Source organism: Dasypus novemcinctus, chromosome 18 (assembly GCF_030445035.2).
Source record: "Dasypus novemcinctus isolate mDasNov1 chromosome 18, mDasNov1.1.hap2, whole genome shotgun sequence".
Lineage (NCBI taxonomy): Eukaryota > Metazoa > Chordata > Mammalia > Cingulata > Dasypodidae > Dasypus > Dasypus novemcinctus.
The window spans coordinates 16,950,397-16,963,296 of record NC_080690.1 but is presented as its reverse complement, the minus strand read 5'-3'; the positions used below and the strand labels follow the sequence as shown (position 1 = coordinate 16,963,296).

Sequence of the window (12,900 nt, the reverse complement as noted above, 5' to 3'; positions counted from 1 at the left end):
TTTGTTTTTCTAATCCACACCCCGCTCCCCCCCCCGCAGATTTTTTTTCTTGCTGTCTGTTCTCTGTGTCCATTTGCTGTGTGTTCTTCTGTGTGTTGATATTTTTATTTTTTATTTATTTTTTCCTTCCCCCCTTGCGGCTTGCTTGTTGTTTGCTCTCTGTGTCCATTCACTGTGTGCTCGTCTGTGTTTTTACTTGTATCCCTTTTTGTTGCATCACCTTGCTGAGTTGGCTCTCCACAGCGATTGCGGGCCAGGCAGCACTCCATAGCGTGTAGGCCAGCCTGCCTTCACAAGGAGGCCCTGGGTTCGAGTCCCATATGGTAGACGGGAGCTCAACTGATAGAACCACAGCTGCTTCCCTGGAGTTTTGATTTGGAGTTTGATGCTAGAATCTTGAGCTGGAGCCCTGGGAAGTAAGCACACAGAGGAAAGAGAAGCAAGCCCCAGGAAGGAGGGCCTGAGCCAGGAGAAATATACAGAGAAATAAGAATGGCTCCTCAGACATGGCAGAAATCCTAGAGAGAGAGACAGAGCTGTTTGCCTGATAGCCTACAGCTGACCTTGTGGAGAAAACAGAGGACCTGAACCCAGAGAGAAGCAAGACCTGGAAAGTGAGGAACCCTGGAAGCCTGAAGCCTGTCAGACATTGGCAGCCATCTTGCTCCAACATGTAGAAATAGACTTTGGTGAGGGAAGTAAGTTGTGCTTCATGGCCTGGTATCTGTAAGCTCCTATCCCAAATAAATACCCTTTATGAAAGCCAACAGATTTATGGTGTTTTGCATCAGCACCCTTTTGGCTGACTAATACAATATGTTATCATCCCTATCAATTTCTATGTATTTATAATCAACCTTCTTAAACATTCTACAGTACATTCAGCATCAGCCTCCCTTCTCAGTCTACATTCTGTCTCCTACTAACCTGCACTCTATAGTTTAACCCGGTAAGTTTACTCATCATATTTAGTTCCTAAGAGTGAGACTATACAATATTAGTTGTTTTGTGTCTGGCTAATTTCACATTCAACATAATATCCTCAAGATTCATTCATGTTGTAATATGCATCCCAAGTTCATTTCTTTGTACAGCTGAATAGTAAATACTGTGTTTTGTTTATCCATTCATCAGTTGATGGCCACTTAGGTTGTTTCCATCTTTTTGCAATTGTGAATAATGCTGATATGAACATCAGTGTGCAGATATCTGTTTCGCATCCTTGTTTTCAGTTCTTCTGAACACATTTCTGGTAGTGGGATTGCTGCTCACATCAATGGTCAAGTGATTTTTGATAAGGCCATCAAACTCACCTAGTTGAATCAGAACAGTTTATTCAACAAATGGTGCTGGGAGAAACTCGATATCCATATCTAAAAGAAAGAAAAGAGGACCCCTATTGCACACCTTGTACAAAAATTAACTCAAAATGGATCAAGGGCCTAAATATAAAAGCAAGAACCATAAAACTCCTAGAAGAAATTGTAGGGAAACGTCTTCAAGATTTTGTGGTAGGTGGTTGGTTTCTTAAACCTTCTACCCAAAGCATGAACAAGGAAATAAAAAATAAATAAATGGGACCTCCTCAAAATTAAACACTTCTATGCTTCAAATGACTTTGATAAGAAGGTAAAAAGATAGCCTACTCAACTGGAGAAAATTTTCAGAAACCACATGTCTCGGTTTGCCACTGGGCTGTGAATGCAAAGTACCAGAAATGTGTTGGCTTTTATAAAGGGAATTTATTTGGGGTAAAAGCTTACAGTTCTGAGGCTGTGAAATGTCCAAATCAAGGTACCATCATAAATGCTTCTCACCAAAGTGCCTCCGTGTTCTTCTGATTCCAGACTCTAGGACCTCTCTCAGCCTCTCAGGGCTTCTCTGTTTTTCTGCAGTCCTTCTCACACATGGCAGGATCAATATGGTGGCTTCCTTTCTTTCTGTGTATGTCTCTCTTGTATCCAGCAAGAGGGTGGAGATTCAACCTGAGTCTTACCTTACTGTTGTAGCCCAGTCAATTGTGTCTCACAGCCACAGGAATGGATTAGTTGAGAACCAAAATCCTTTTCTTTTTTGGGATTCATAAAAGACCTTCAAACTGTCATACCACGTATCTGATAAGGGTTTGATTTCCGTTTTATATAATATAATGATAAAAAGACAAGCAACCCAATTTAAAAATGGGCAAAAGACTTGAATAGACGTTTTCCAAAGATGAACTACAAATGGTCAAAAAGCTCATGAAAAGATACTCAACATCACTAGCTATTAGGGAAATGCAGATTAAAACTACAATGAAATAACCATTTCATGCCTTACAAAATGGTCATTGTTAAAAAATCAGAAAACTCTTAAGTGCTGGAGAGGATATAGAGAAATGGAAACACTCCTTCACTGTTGGTAGGAATGTAAAATGGTGCAGTTTCTATGGAAGACATTTTGGTGAGAAGCATCCACTCCTCTGGGGGGTAGGTGGATCATCCAGGAGGGTTCAAGCATCAGCTGAGGGTTGTGTGGGACAGAGTCCCTTCTGGACAAACTATGACTCTGTTCTTGGTAGATGGGAATGAGGGTTGGGGTAGACCAGGGTGATGTGGGGACATACTAGCGTTCTGTGAATGCCAGGGACAGGGTGGATGGGCTGGACTCTCAGTGGATGAAATGGGGACAGGCACGGTAGGGAGGGGTTGTGGTCCTGAGATGTCACTAATGAGAAGGGTAGTTAGGGGCCAATCCCCTGCTCATAAGTACAAAGTTTGAAAGACTGAAAGGGCATATGCAAAAATGAAGAAGTATTGTTTCAAGAAGGTGAATTCATGAAAGACTTTCTTGTGTTCCAATACTGCCTTTGTAATAGAAAATCTTGTGTGTAAGTAGAGCTCCTCCATTAGTGAGAGGAGTTTCAGATTTTATTGTAGATGCAGTCATTCAATTAGCACTCACACTTGTCCATGCCCTTTTGCCCTTTCTTCATTTCCCATCCCTCTCAGAAACTTTTACTGTCCCCTCTGTCCTACCTTCTGGCCCTGAGCCATGGGATTGGCTCTGGGGCAGCAGGAACTTTTGTTTTAGGGTGTGGTGAACTTTGAGGCCATGGCTGTGTACTTCACCAAGAAAGAATGAGCAAGACTTGCTCCTGCACAGAGGGCTCTGTACAGGGAAGTGATACTTTTGAATGATGGGAGATTGATTTCCCTGGGTAAGGCTACTTTGCCTTTGGAACTCAGACTTATAGGACAAGGGTACTAGTGGATTGTGGCATAAATCTAATAACCTTCCACTTCCTTCCAGGGACTTCTAATCCCTCAGCCCCAGAGGTTGTTGGCAGGGAGGGAAAATCCTAAGGCTAGTTTGGGGCTAATGAAGGTTTGGCTCTCCTCTGGTGAGAACACTTGCTGTTATTACAGGCTCTGTGCAGGGCACAGTACAAAGGAAGTATCTTCTGTTGAAGTTCCCAGCTTCAACCCTCCCAGTGGTCTGAGGAAGACTTCCATTACTCCTTCCTGTGTTTGCGAATGTCTCACAGGATCTCGCTAACTAACATTTTCTAAATGACTGTTTAGGAAAAGATCACAAATGTGATTTCTTCTTATTGAAGATCTCCTTGGGCTTCCCCACCCTCCAGTGCCCTTTGATGAGCCTTCTCTTCACTGAGCTGTTTGAGTTTTCCTCTCTTCACTCTGTAGACACAGGCTACCAGGTGCCTTGAGAACATGAATGTGAAACTCCACCTGCGGCCCCATTTTCTTCTCTATTTTCAGGATACCCAGTATGGCAGTTTGACATTGCTTATGATTTCTAAGAATAGTTATTGTATTATGTTTGTAAACTGATCTCGTTCCTCTGAGCATAATAGATTGTATTAAATTTAGAGGTTTCACTTTTACTTGATTAAATTATGTTTAGGGCTTTTATTCAGCCATGTCAGTAGGACGTTGAGTACTTGCCCCCTTGGTGGGTGGGGACTCACAGAAAAATTGTACCACAGAGAAAGGAGGTTGGAGTTTTGAGCTGGAACCTGGGAAGTAAGCACACAGAGGAGCAGAGCAGCTGAGCTCAGAGAGAATTGAGCCCTGGGAGAGAGACAGAGCCAGTTGCCTGACAATCTACAGCTGGCCTTGTGGAGAGAGGCAAAACCTAAAGAGCCTCATAGTCTACAGCTGGCCCTGTGGAGAAAACAGAGGCACTCAGTCAGGAGAGAAATGAGCCCCTGGAAGAGAAGAGTCCAGGAAGCCTGAACCCTGGCAGACATCAATAGACATCTTGCTCTAACACATGGCAATAGACTTTGGTGAAGGAAGTAACTTATACTTTATGACCTGGAACAGTAAGCTTCTACCCCAATAAATACTCTTTGTAAAAACCAACCAATTTCTGGTATTTTGCATTAGCACCCCTTTGGCTGATTAATACAAGATTCATCTAAGTCATTGTGTTTATCCATAGTTCATCTTTTCTTTGGTGAGTAGGATTTCACAGTATAGATTCACCAAAGTTTAACTATTCATCCATTGAAGGACATCTGGGCCAATTTTAGTTTTGGGCTATTATGAATAAAGCTACAGTGAACATTTGTGGGCAGATTTTTATGTGAATGTAAGTTTTCATGTCTGTGGGGCAAGTGTCAAATCGTATGGTAATCACATGTTTAGTTTTATAAGAAACTGCTAAGTTGTTTACCAGAGTGGCTGTACTATTTTACTTCCCAATAGAAATGCATGAATGATCTGTTTTTTCCACATCCTCATCAGCATTTGGTGTTTTTACTATTTTTTATTTCAGCCATTCTGATAGGTGTATGAAGATAGGTCATTGTGATTTTAATTTGCATTTCCCTAATGGCTAATGGTATTGAATATCTTTCCATGTGCTTGTTTCTCGTCTGTATATCTTGTTCATGCCTGTGCCCATTTTCTAATTGGATTGGTTTCTTTTTTTAATGTTGCATTTTGAGAGTTGTTTATATACTCTAGATATCAGGCCTTTGTCAAGTATGTGGTTTGCAAGTTTTTCAGAATTTGTCACGTGCCAAACTTTGTTTATGAAGCTCTGGAGCATGGTAGTTATAGAGCAGGGGTTCTTGATCTTTTTGTTCCATGAACCCCCTTGACAGTCAAGTGAAAATCATGGATCCCTTACTAAGTCCACACTATACTATTATTTAATAACTATATCACACCTGCACCAATATGGTTTTTTTTTTTCCATTTAAATTCAAGTACATTGACCCCTTTTTAAGAACCCTTGTTAGAGAAGAGATGTAAAGAGATAAAAAAAGGGAGAATACGTTAAGTGCTGTTAATATGCTAAGTGGTATATAAGTAGTGAGCTGTAGGAGTGCAGCAGAAGGAATAGTGAGAGTAATTCCAATTTAGAAGATTCAGTAACATTCCTTCTGTGGGAGGACCATTTGTTCTGAGTTTAACAGATAAGAATGGTTTGCAGATGGGAAACAAAAGGCAGACAGTCTAACCTAAGAAGGGAGTAGAAGATGCAATATAAATCATTGTGAAGAGCTTTATGACCTAATGTGCAGAAGAATCACCTGGTGAGTGTATTTAAAAATTTATATTTCTGGAGACTACCTGCAAGTATTCTTCTGTCTTTTCTAGTAAGCAGTACAAAAGCACGAAACATAGGACTAAAAGCCTAAGCATTTTCTCTTAGTATTTTCTCTGCTTCTGTCCTGTTAATACAGCACTTGAAGTGGGGCTGGTCAGAATTGAGATGTGTTATAAATATAAAATACACACACCAGATTTTCAACTTGGTCCAAATATGTATATGCTCTCATAATTTTATATTGATTACATGCTGAAATGATAAAAATTTGGATATATTGGTTTAAACTAATACATTATTAAGATTAATAATAATATTTTACTTTTTAAATGTTTTAAAATATGGCTTCCAGAAAATTTTAAATTAGGTATATGTGGTTTGCATTTGTAGCTCATGTTATATTTCTGTTGGAAAGTCCTGCTCTACTTCAGAGCATCAATTACCTTAAGCCCCCTTATTTAGCCAATCATGCATAAAAAGCATTGGTGGTACATCTTATTCACCCTGCCTTATGTGGAAACTAAAACACAGAATTTGTGGTGGACCTGAAGGGCTCCTTCCTGAAGAACTGGGTGTTTAGGGAAAGTGGTGACAGCTTGGAAGAACAATCAATATGAGTGATAGAATTTCAGGGCAGCAGGAAGATGGGGATTTCTTTGTCACCTATTGTCATCTTGATTTTGTGACACTTGCTTCTTGCCAAGCAGCAAAGAGAAAGGTATATGAGTTGACCTCCAAGCTCCCCATTGTTTTGGCTGCTATTTTTCAGATTGTTCTTTGTTTACTACCAGTTTCAGCTGTTTCCCTGCTCTTGTTTCCCATCACTTCCCTTCTGAATAAGTCAACTCTAATTCACATACAGAGAGAATTTGATTCACAAGAGTAATGAGCAACGAATTCCCAGATAATCCCCATTCACTGTTAAAATAGAATTTGTGAGCCATGATATTATAAAATGTTATTCTTGAGGGACAATGATTTTATTATTGCAGCACATTAAGTTGTGTGCCTATCTTACACAGAGTAGTACATAATTATTCAGTCATTCATTTAACTTTTTTATTGAGTGTCTACCATGTGCAGGAACTTTTCTAGGCACAGTGGATACAGCAGGAAAGAAAATAAAGTCCCTGCTGCCATTGAGCTTTTGTTCTAATAGTTTAAGATCAAGGAAAGCTAATTTGTGACGAAAAGGAAAAATAAAACAAGCTCTCAGCACATGGTTTTATTTTGCAAAAGGCATAAAAATGCTAATATCTGCTTTTAACATATAATATTATTTAACAAAAGAGCACAAATTGACAAAGATCAACACTTGAATATAAAATTTTGCTCAAAGTTAAAAAAAATGGATTGAATTTAAACTAACAAGTTAAAATGTCATCCTGTCTTTAGAAATACAAATGCCACTGGAAAGTCTTTTACTCTTTCTTAGCTTAGGTTTCCCTTTTTCTCAAAATGAGAAAGGATTTTGTGCTCTTCCCTTTCCAAACAATCCAGCAGACAATTGCTGCCCAACTTTGGTTTATAGGTACTTTTGGGTCTGATGACCGTACCTAGGCTCAACAATTTCTAACAGTTATAGGTTGTACACTTGATTCTTGTAGCATATCTGTGGATATACCTACGCTGGTCAAGGTAATTATTAACATACCAGGGTGATGTCCTCTAAGCACTCATCCTTTCTGCTATGTCACATTCCAGTGCCTTTAATGCTCAGTCTCTCTAGTCTTTTGGAAAATCTGCAGGATGTAGTTTCAAGTACTGTGAACTCATAAGTTATTAGACATGCATAGATCTGGAAAAGCTTAAGAAGCAATCTTCTGTGTTGGACAGTGTAATTAATTGGGGTTCAAAATCTAGGTTCCTGTTTAACTTTTAGCATTTTCTACCTCTGTGTTATTTGGTACTTCCATTATAATAGTTTTGTATTTCTGGCAGGCTGACATGGAGGTTGAAATGGTAATCTCTGAAAGCCTTATAATTTTTGATATGCTATTGTTTCTAGTGTGAGTCTCAAGTGGCATTTGTTTTCTATTTCTGTTTTCTATTTCTTCTGTCAGATGCTGAGACCAACATTGACAATGAGTCCATATCAACATGGAATTTCTGATGAAAGAGACATGGTGACATTATGTGGGCTCCAAAAGAGTGAACTTGAGAAGCATCAAGAAATCCCCGCAGTGAAAAATATTAGAGGAAAGAATGAGAGAATCCACTGTGCAGGGAAACCCTTCAGATGTGAGAAGTATGGGAGAAGCTTCAGCTATTTGTCTTACTTTATCAGACACCAGAGAATTCACACTGAGAAGAAACCCTTTGAATGTAATGAGCATGGAAAAGCCTTTAATGGAAATTCTTCATTAGTTCAACATCAGAAAATAATCACCGGAGAGAAGCCCTATTAATGTGAGGAGTATGAGAAAGCTTTTAATCATAGTGCAAATCTGATCAGGCATCAGAGAATCCACAGTGGGGATAGACCCTATCACTGTAAGGAATGTGGAAATGGCTTCCCCTGTAGTTCTGAGTTGGTTATACATCAGAGAGTCCTCACTGGGGAGAAACCCTATGAGTGTAATGAGCGTGGAAAATCTTTCACTGTTAAATTGACATTAAGTTGGTATCAGAGAATTCACAATGGAGAGAAACCCTGTGAGTATAGCAAGTGTGGGAAAACCTTTAGGACTTCCTCCCAGTTACATCAGCATGAGCATACCCACCCTGGAGAGAATCCTGTTCTGAACTTTGGTTCTTTTGGCCTCCCAGCATTCTTTACCCCCTTTTCATGGTAATAGTGTCCTACTTTTTTGGAGGGTAGGGGCAAACTGCTCTGCCTGCACTGAACAGCCCATGTGATTTGATGGGGCTCTATTCCCCCACTACAGGGAAAAAAACATATGGCCTAGGCTGGCCCATTCACAGTCTTTCTTCCATCTAGCTGCAATGACAAGTTTAGGTGACTCAAGTTTATCTGCTCAGAATGGACCCTATGACCATACAAAACCTGCCAAGAAGCAACATTCTTTTTCTGCTGGATTTATTTGTTAGCCTTGAGCCATGAGAAGGCTGAGAATGAACCCATTCCCACAGATACCAGACTGAAAGATGGAGAAAATTACTTCTGGATTTTTCAGTAACATGAATCAATAAATTCCTTTCTTCGGGGGTGTGGGGGGGGTGGGTCTTCCACATGTAGAAGTGTCCTTACTAATATAGAGCCATTTCAGTGTTTCAGTGTCTCAGATGTTTCAGAGCCTTCAGAGTTAACATGAACCTGATTTAGCATCCTTGAATTGTGCTATGATTGAACATTTCACATGTTGATGTGTCAGAAAGGCTGTGGCTATGATTCACATGGTTCACACAGAGGCAAACGCTTTTAAGAATTATGAATGTGGGAAAGCTATGAACATTCAGGTAAGCCAGGTCAACATTTCGGGTATCCCAAATGGATGGAAGTGACAATTTAAGCACTGTATTAAAAATTTCAAGTTATTATAAAACTAAGTCTCTTTCTGAGTGCTCTGGAATAGTTTGAATAGCCCCTCACAGTTATCTGCTTTTATGAAGCTTGAAGAAATTCACTTATACTTCTACCTGGACCAGGTGCTCTTGTTGGGGATAGATGTGGAGGAGAGTAGAAATCTGACCACTTTATCAATTTCTTCTATGGCATTGGTCAGTTATGTTGTCTATGTATTCTTAAGCCAATGTTGGTAGTTTAAAATTTCCAACTGGCATTTACAAATTCATTAGCCTATAAATTGTACCCAAATTTCTAGCCAGGATGGTTGTGCCACCAACTGAGGGAGATAATAAGCAGGGGGCAACGTGTGGGCTGGATGTGTTTGGGTTTATGTCCCAGAGAGGATGATTAGTACAAGCCAGGATTGGTGGAGTACAGAGGTCTGTGGAATCAAATGTGCATAGAACTTTGGGGCATGAGGAAATGAGAGGTTCATTACTGAAGGCTGAGGTTTTCCAGGGTAGCACCCATGTATGAGATGGGGAAAGTATGATCCAGGAAGTGCAATTGTCCAGGAAGATGAAGATATAACCTGGGAAGTAGAGACAGTATCAGGCCTGAATGGGGAAGCCCAGTGCATAAGGAATGGAGGTAAGGCAGAGACCAGAAAAGGACAGAAGAACAGCAGGCATTGAGGAGAAGAACAAGCTGCCTTTTCCCCCTGGAATTGAAGTTTTGTTAGGGAATAAGGAAAGTGCTGGGAAGAGTTATGAGGAGGTTCAGGTCTCAATGGGAGCTAGCAGAAAATGGCACATTTTCAAGGAATGGCTGAGGCTCCAGTAGCTCCCACAGTAAAATCTAATCCTAAGAATCAGCCCAAGTTTGGGGCAGAGGAAGGGAGAGTCATAAGAGAAAAACTGGGACTTACAGAGGTGATCAGTGTTGGCTGGGTGTTATGGCAAAGTAGATTGCGAGTGGGTACAAACACAGGGGAGGGGGGCAACTGAGGTAATTAAGAATAAAGCTGCTATAAACCTTCATTTATAAGCTTTTGAGTGTGTGTAAACATAGGTTTTTCTCTTTCTTGGGTAAATTCTTAGGAATGGGATTACTAAGTCATACTGTAAACGTGTGTTTAACTTACAAGAAACTTCCAGACTGTTTTCCAAAGTAGTTGTCCAATTTTCCCCACCCATTCTAATAGATTAGCTTAGTGGTATCTCATCATTTCCCTAGTGATTAAAGATGTTGAACATCTTTTCATATGCTTATTTGTCATCTGTATATCTTAAGTGAAATGTCTGTTAAAAAATTTCCCATTTTTTTAGAGGGGAGAGCATAAATGCAGCCCCCATTTTTAAATTAGGTTGTTTGTTTTCATGCTTGAGATTTGAGAGTTATTTATATGTTCTGGATAAAAGTTCTTTGTCAGAAATGTGATTTGTAAATAAGTCCTCTTAGTCTGTAGCTTGTCTTTTAATTATCTTTTGGGTCTTTTGCCGAGACAATTTTTCTTTTTTGGGTGGGTCATGCTTTTGGTGTCTTGCCTACAATTTCTTTGCCTAACCCAAAGTCACAAAATTGTTCTGTTTTCTTTTAGACATTTTGTAATCTTACGTTTATAATTTTTTTAAAGATTTATTTTTATTTATTTCTCTCCCCTTCCTCCCCGCCGTCCCCCCTGTTGTCTGCTCTCATGTCCATTCACTGTGTGTTCTTCTTTGTTCACTTGCATTCTTGGCAGCACCTGGAATGTGTCTCTTTTTGTTGCATCATCTTGCTGTATCAGCTCTCTGTGTGTGTGTCGTCACTCCTGGGTGGGCTGCACTTTTTATGCACAGGGCGACTCTCCTTGCGGGGTGTAATCCTTGTGCGTGGGGGACACCCCTGCATGGCACTCCTTGCGTACGGCAGCACTGTGTGTGGGCCAGCTCAGCACATGGGCCAGGAGGCCCTGGTTTCGAACCCTGGACCTCCTATATGGTAGGTGGATGCTCTATCAGTTGAGTCACATCTGCTTCCCTATGTTTACATTTAGATCTATGACCTGAGTTGATTTTTGTATTAGAGGTTAATTTTTTGCATATGAATGTCTGAATGTTCTGGTACCATTTATTAGAAGATTGTTCTTTCTTCATTGAATTGCTTTGTACCTTTGTCAAGAATTAGTCGATTATATTTGCATGAGTCTATATCTGAAACCTCAATTCTGTTTCATTGATCTATATATCTTTCCTTTCACCATTACTACACTATCTTGATTCTTGTAGCTTTACAGTAAGTCTTGAAACTGGTAAGTGTGAATCTTCCAACGTTGTTCTACTTTTGCAAAATTGTTTTGGCTATTCTGGTTCCTTTCCCTTGCATATAAATTTTAGAATCAGCTTGTTGATTTTTATAAAATATCTTGCTGGGATTTTGACTGGGATTGCATTGAATATATAGATTTGGGAGAATTGCCGTCTAATCAATATTAAGTTTTCCAATCAGTGGACACAGTATAATTCTCCCTTTATTAGGTCTTTTGTCATTATTTTGTATTTTTCAGTATATATGTCTTGCATATATTGTTAGGTTTAGACCTAAATATTTTATGATTTTATGGTACTGTAAATTGTAGTTTTTATATTAATTTTCTAATTGTATTGTTGGAAATTTATATATCCAACACTTGATTTTTCATGTTTTGTGTGTGTTTTTGTGTTTTTAAAATTTTGTGATCTTACTAAATTTGCTAATAGTTCAAAGGACTTTTTTTGCAGATTCTTTGGAATTTTCTATGTAACATTCACGTCCTCTGCAAATAACTGCAGTTTTATTTTTTCCTATTTGTATGCCTTTTATCTCTTTTTTCTGGCCTTCTTGTACTTGTTAGGATGTGTGGCAGTTTGAAATAGTTATGAATTCCAAAAATAGATATTGGATTATGTTTGTAAACTTGTCTGAGCCTGGGCATGGTTAAATTATGATTAGGGCTTTGATTGGGCCATGTCAGTAGGGCATGGAGTACCCGCCCCTTGGTGGGTGGGGACTCACAGATAAAAGACATGGCAAAGGACAGAGCTGGGCTTTTTTTTAAGGTTGGAGTTTTGATGTTGGAGTTTGATGCTGAAGCCTTAAGCTGGAGCCCCAGGAAGTAAGCAAACAGAGGAAAGAGAAGCAAACCCTGGGAAGAGGAGCTGAGCCTGGAAAAAAGCAAGCCCTGGGATGAGAGGAATCCTTAACCCAGAGAGAAACAAGACCTGGAAGAGAGGAACCTAGGAAGACTGAACCCTGGCAGATGTTGGCAGCCATCTCACTCCAACATGTGGAAATAGACTTTGGTGAAGGAAATAACTTATACTTTATGGCCTTGTCTCTGTAAGCCCTACCCCAAATAAATACCCTTTACAAAGCCAACAGATTTTTGGTATTTTGCTTCAGCACCCCTTTGGCTGACTAATACAGGAAGTGATGTTAAATATGAGTGGGAAGAGCAGCCATATATGCCTTGCTCCCTATCTTAGAGGGAAAATATTTTGTCTTTTACAATTAAGTATGTTTTCAGCTGCAGGGAGACAAGTTACATCATAACCCATATCATATAGCTACTACGATAAAACATTTGATTAAACTGTATATTTTTTCAGCAGTCAAGCAAAAAATGAGTTTGTGCATGATATTTAAGTTCCACTGTAGCTTCAACACATTTGTGGCAAGGCTTTTCAGAGGACTGGAAGAGAAAAAGTTGGTATTTTCCCCATGCATTTTCAAGTCATGAACAACAGCAAAAATGTTGTGACTTTATACCATATCCTGAGCCCCAAGGTGAGTGTTGAGGATCAAAGATTAATAAGACTGGTTTTCTGCCCTTCTATTACTCTTAGCTT

The 12,900-nt window shown here is 39.6% G+C and overlaps 1 pseudogene; it reads left to right on the top strand.

Annotated features, from left to right (window-relative positions):
* Positions 1–7,645: 7,645 nt before the first annotated feature.
* Positions 7,646–8,656, top strand: LOC139436943 (zinc finger protein 19-like; annotated as a pseudogene).
* The last annotated feature ends 4,244 nt before the right edge of the window (positions 8,657–12,900 follow it).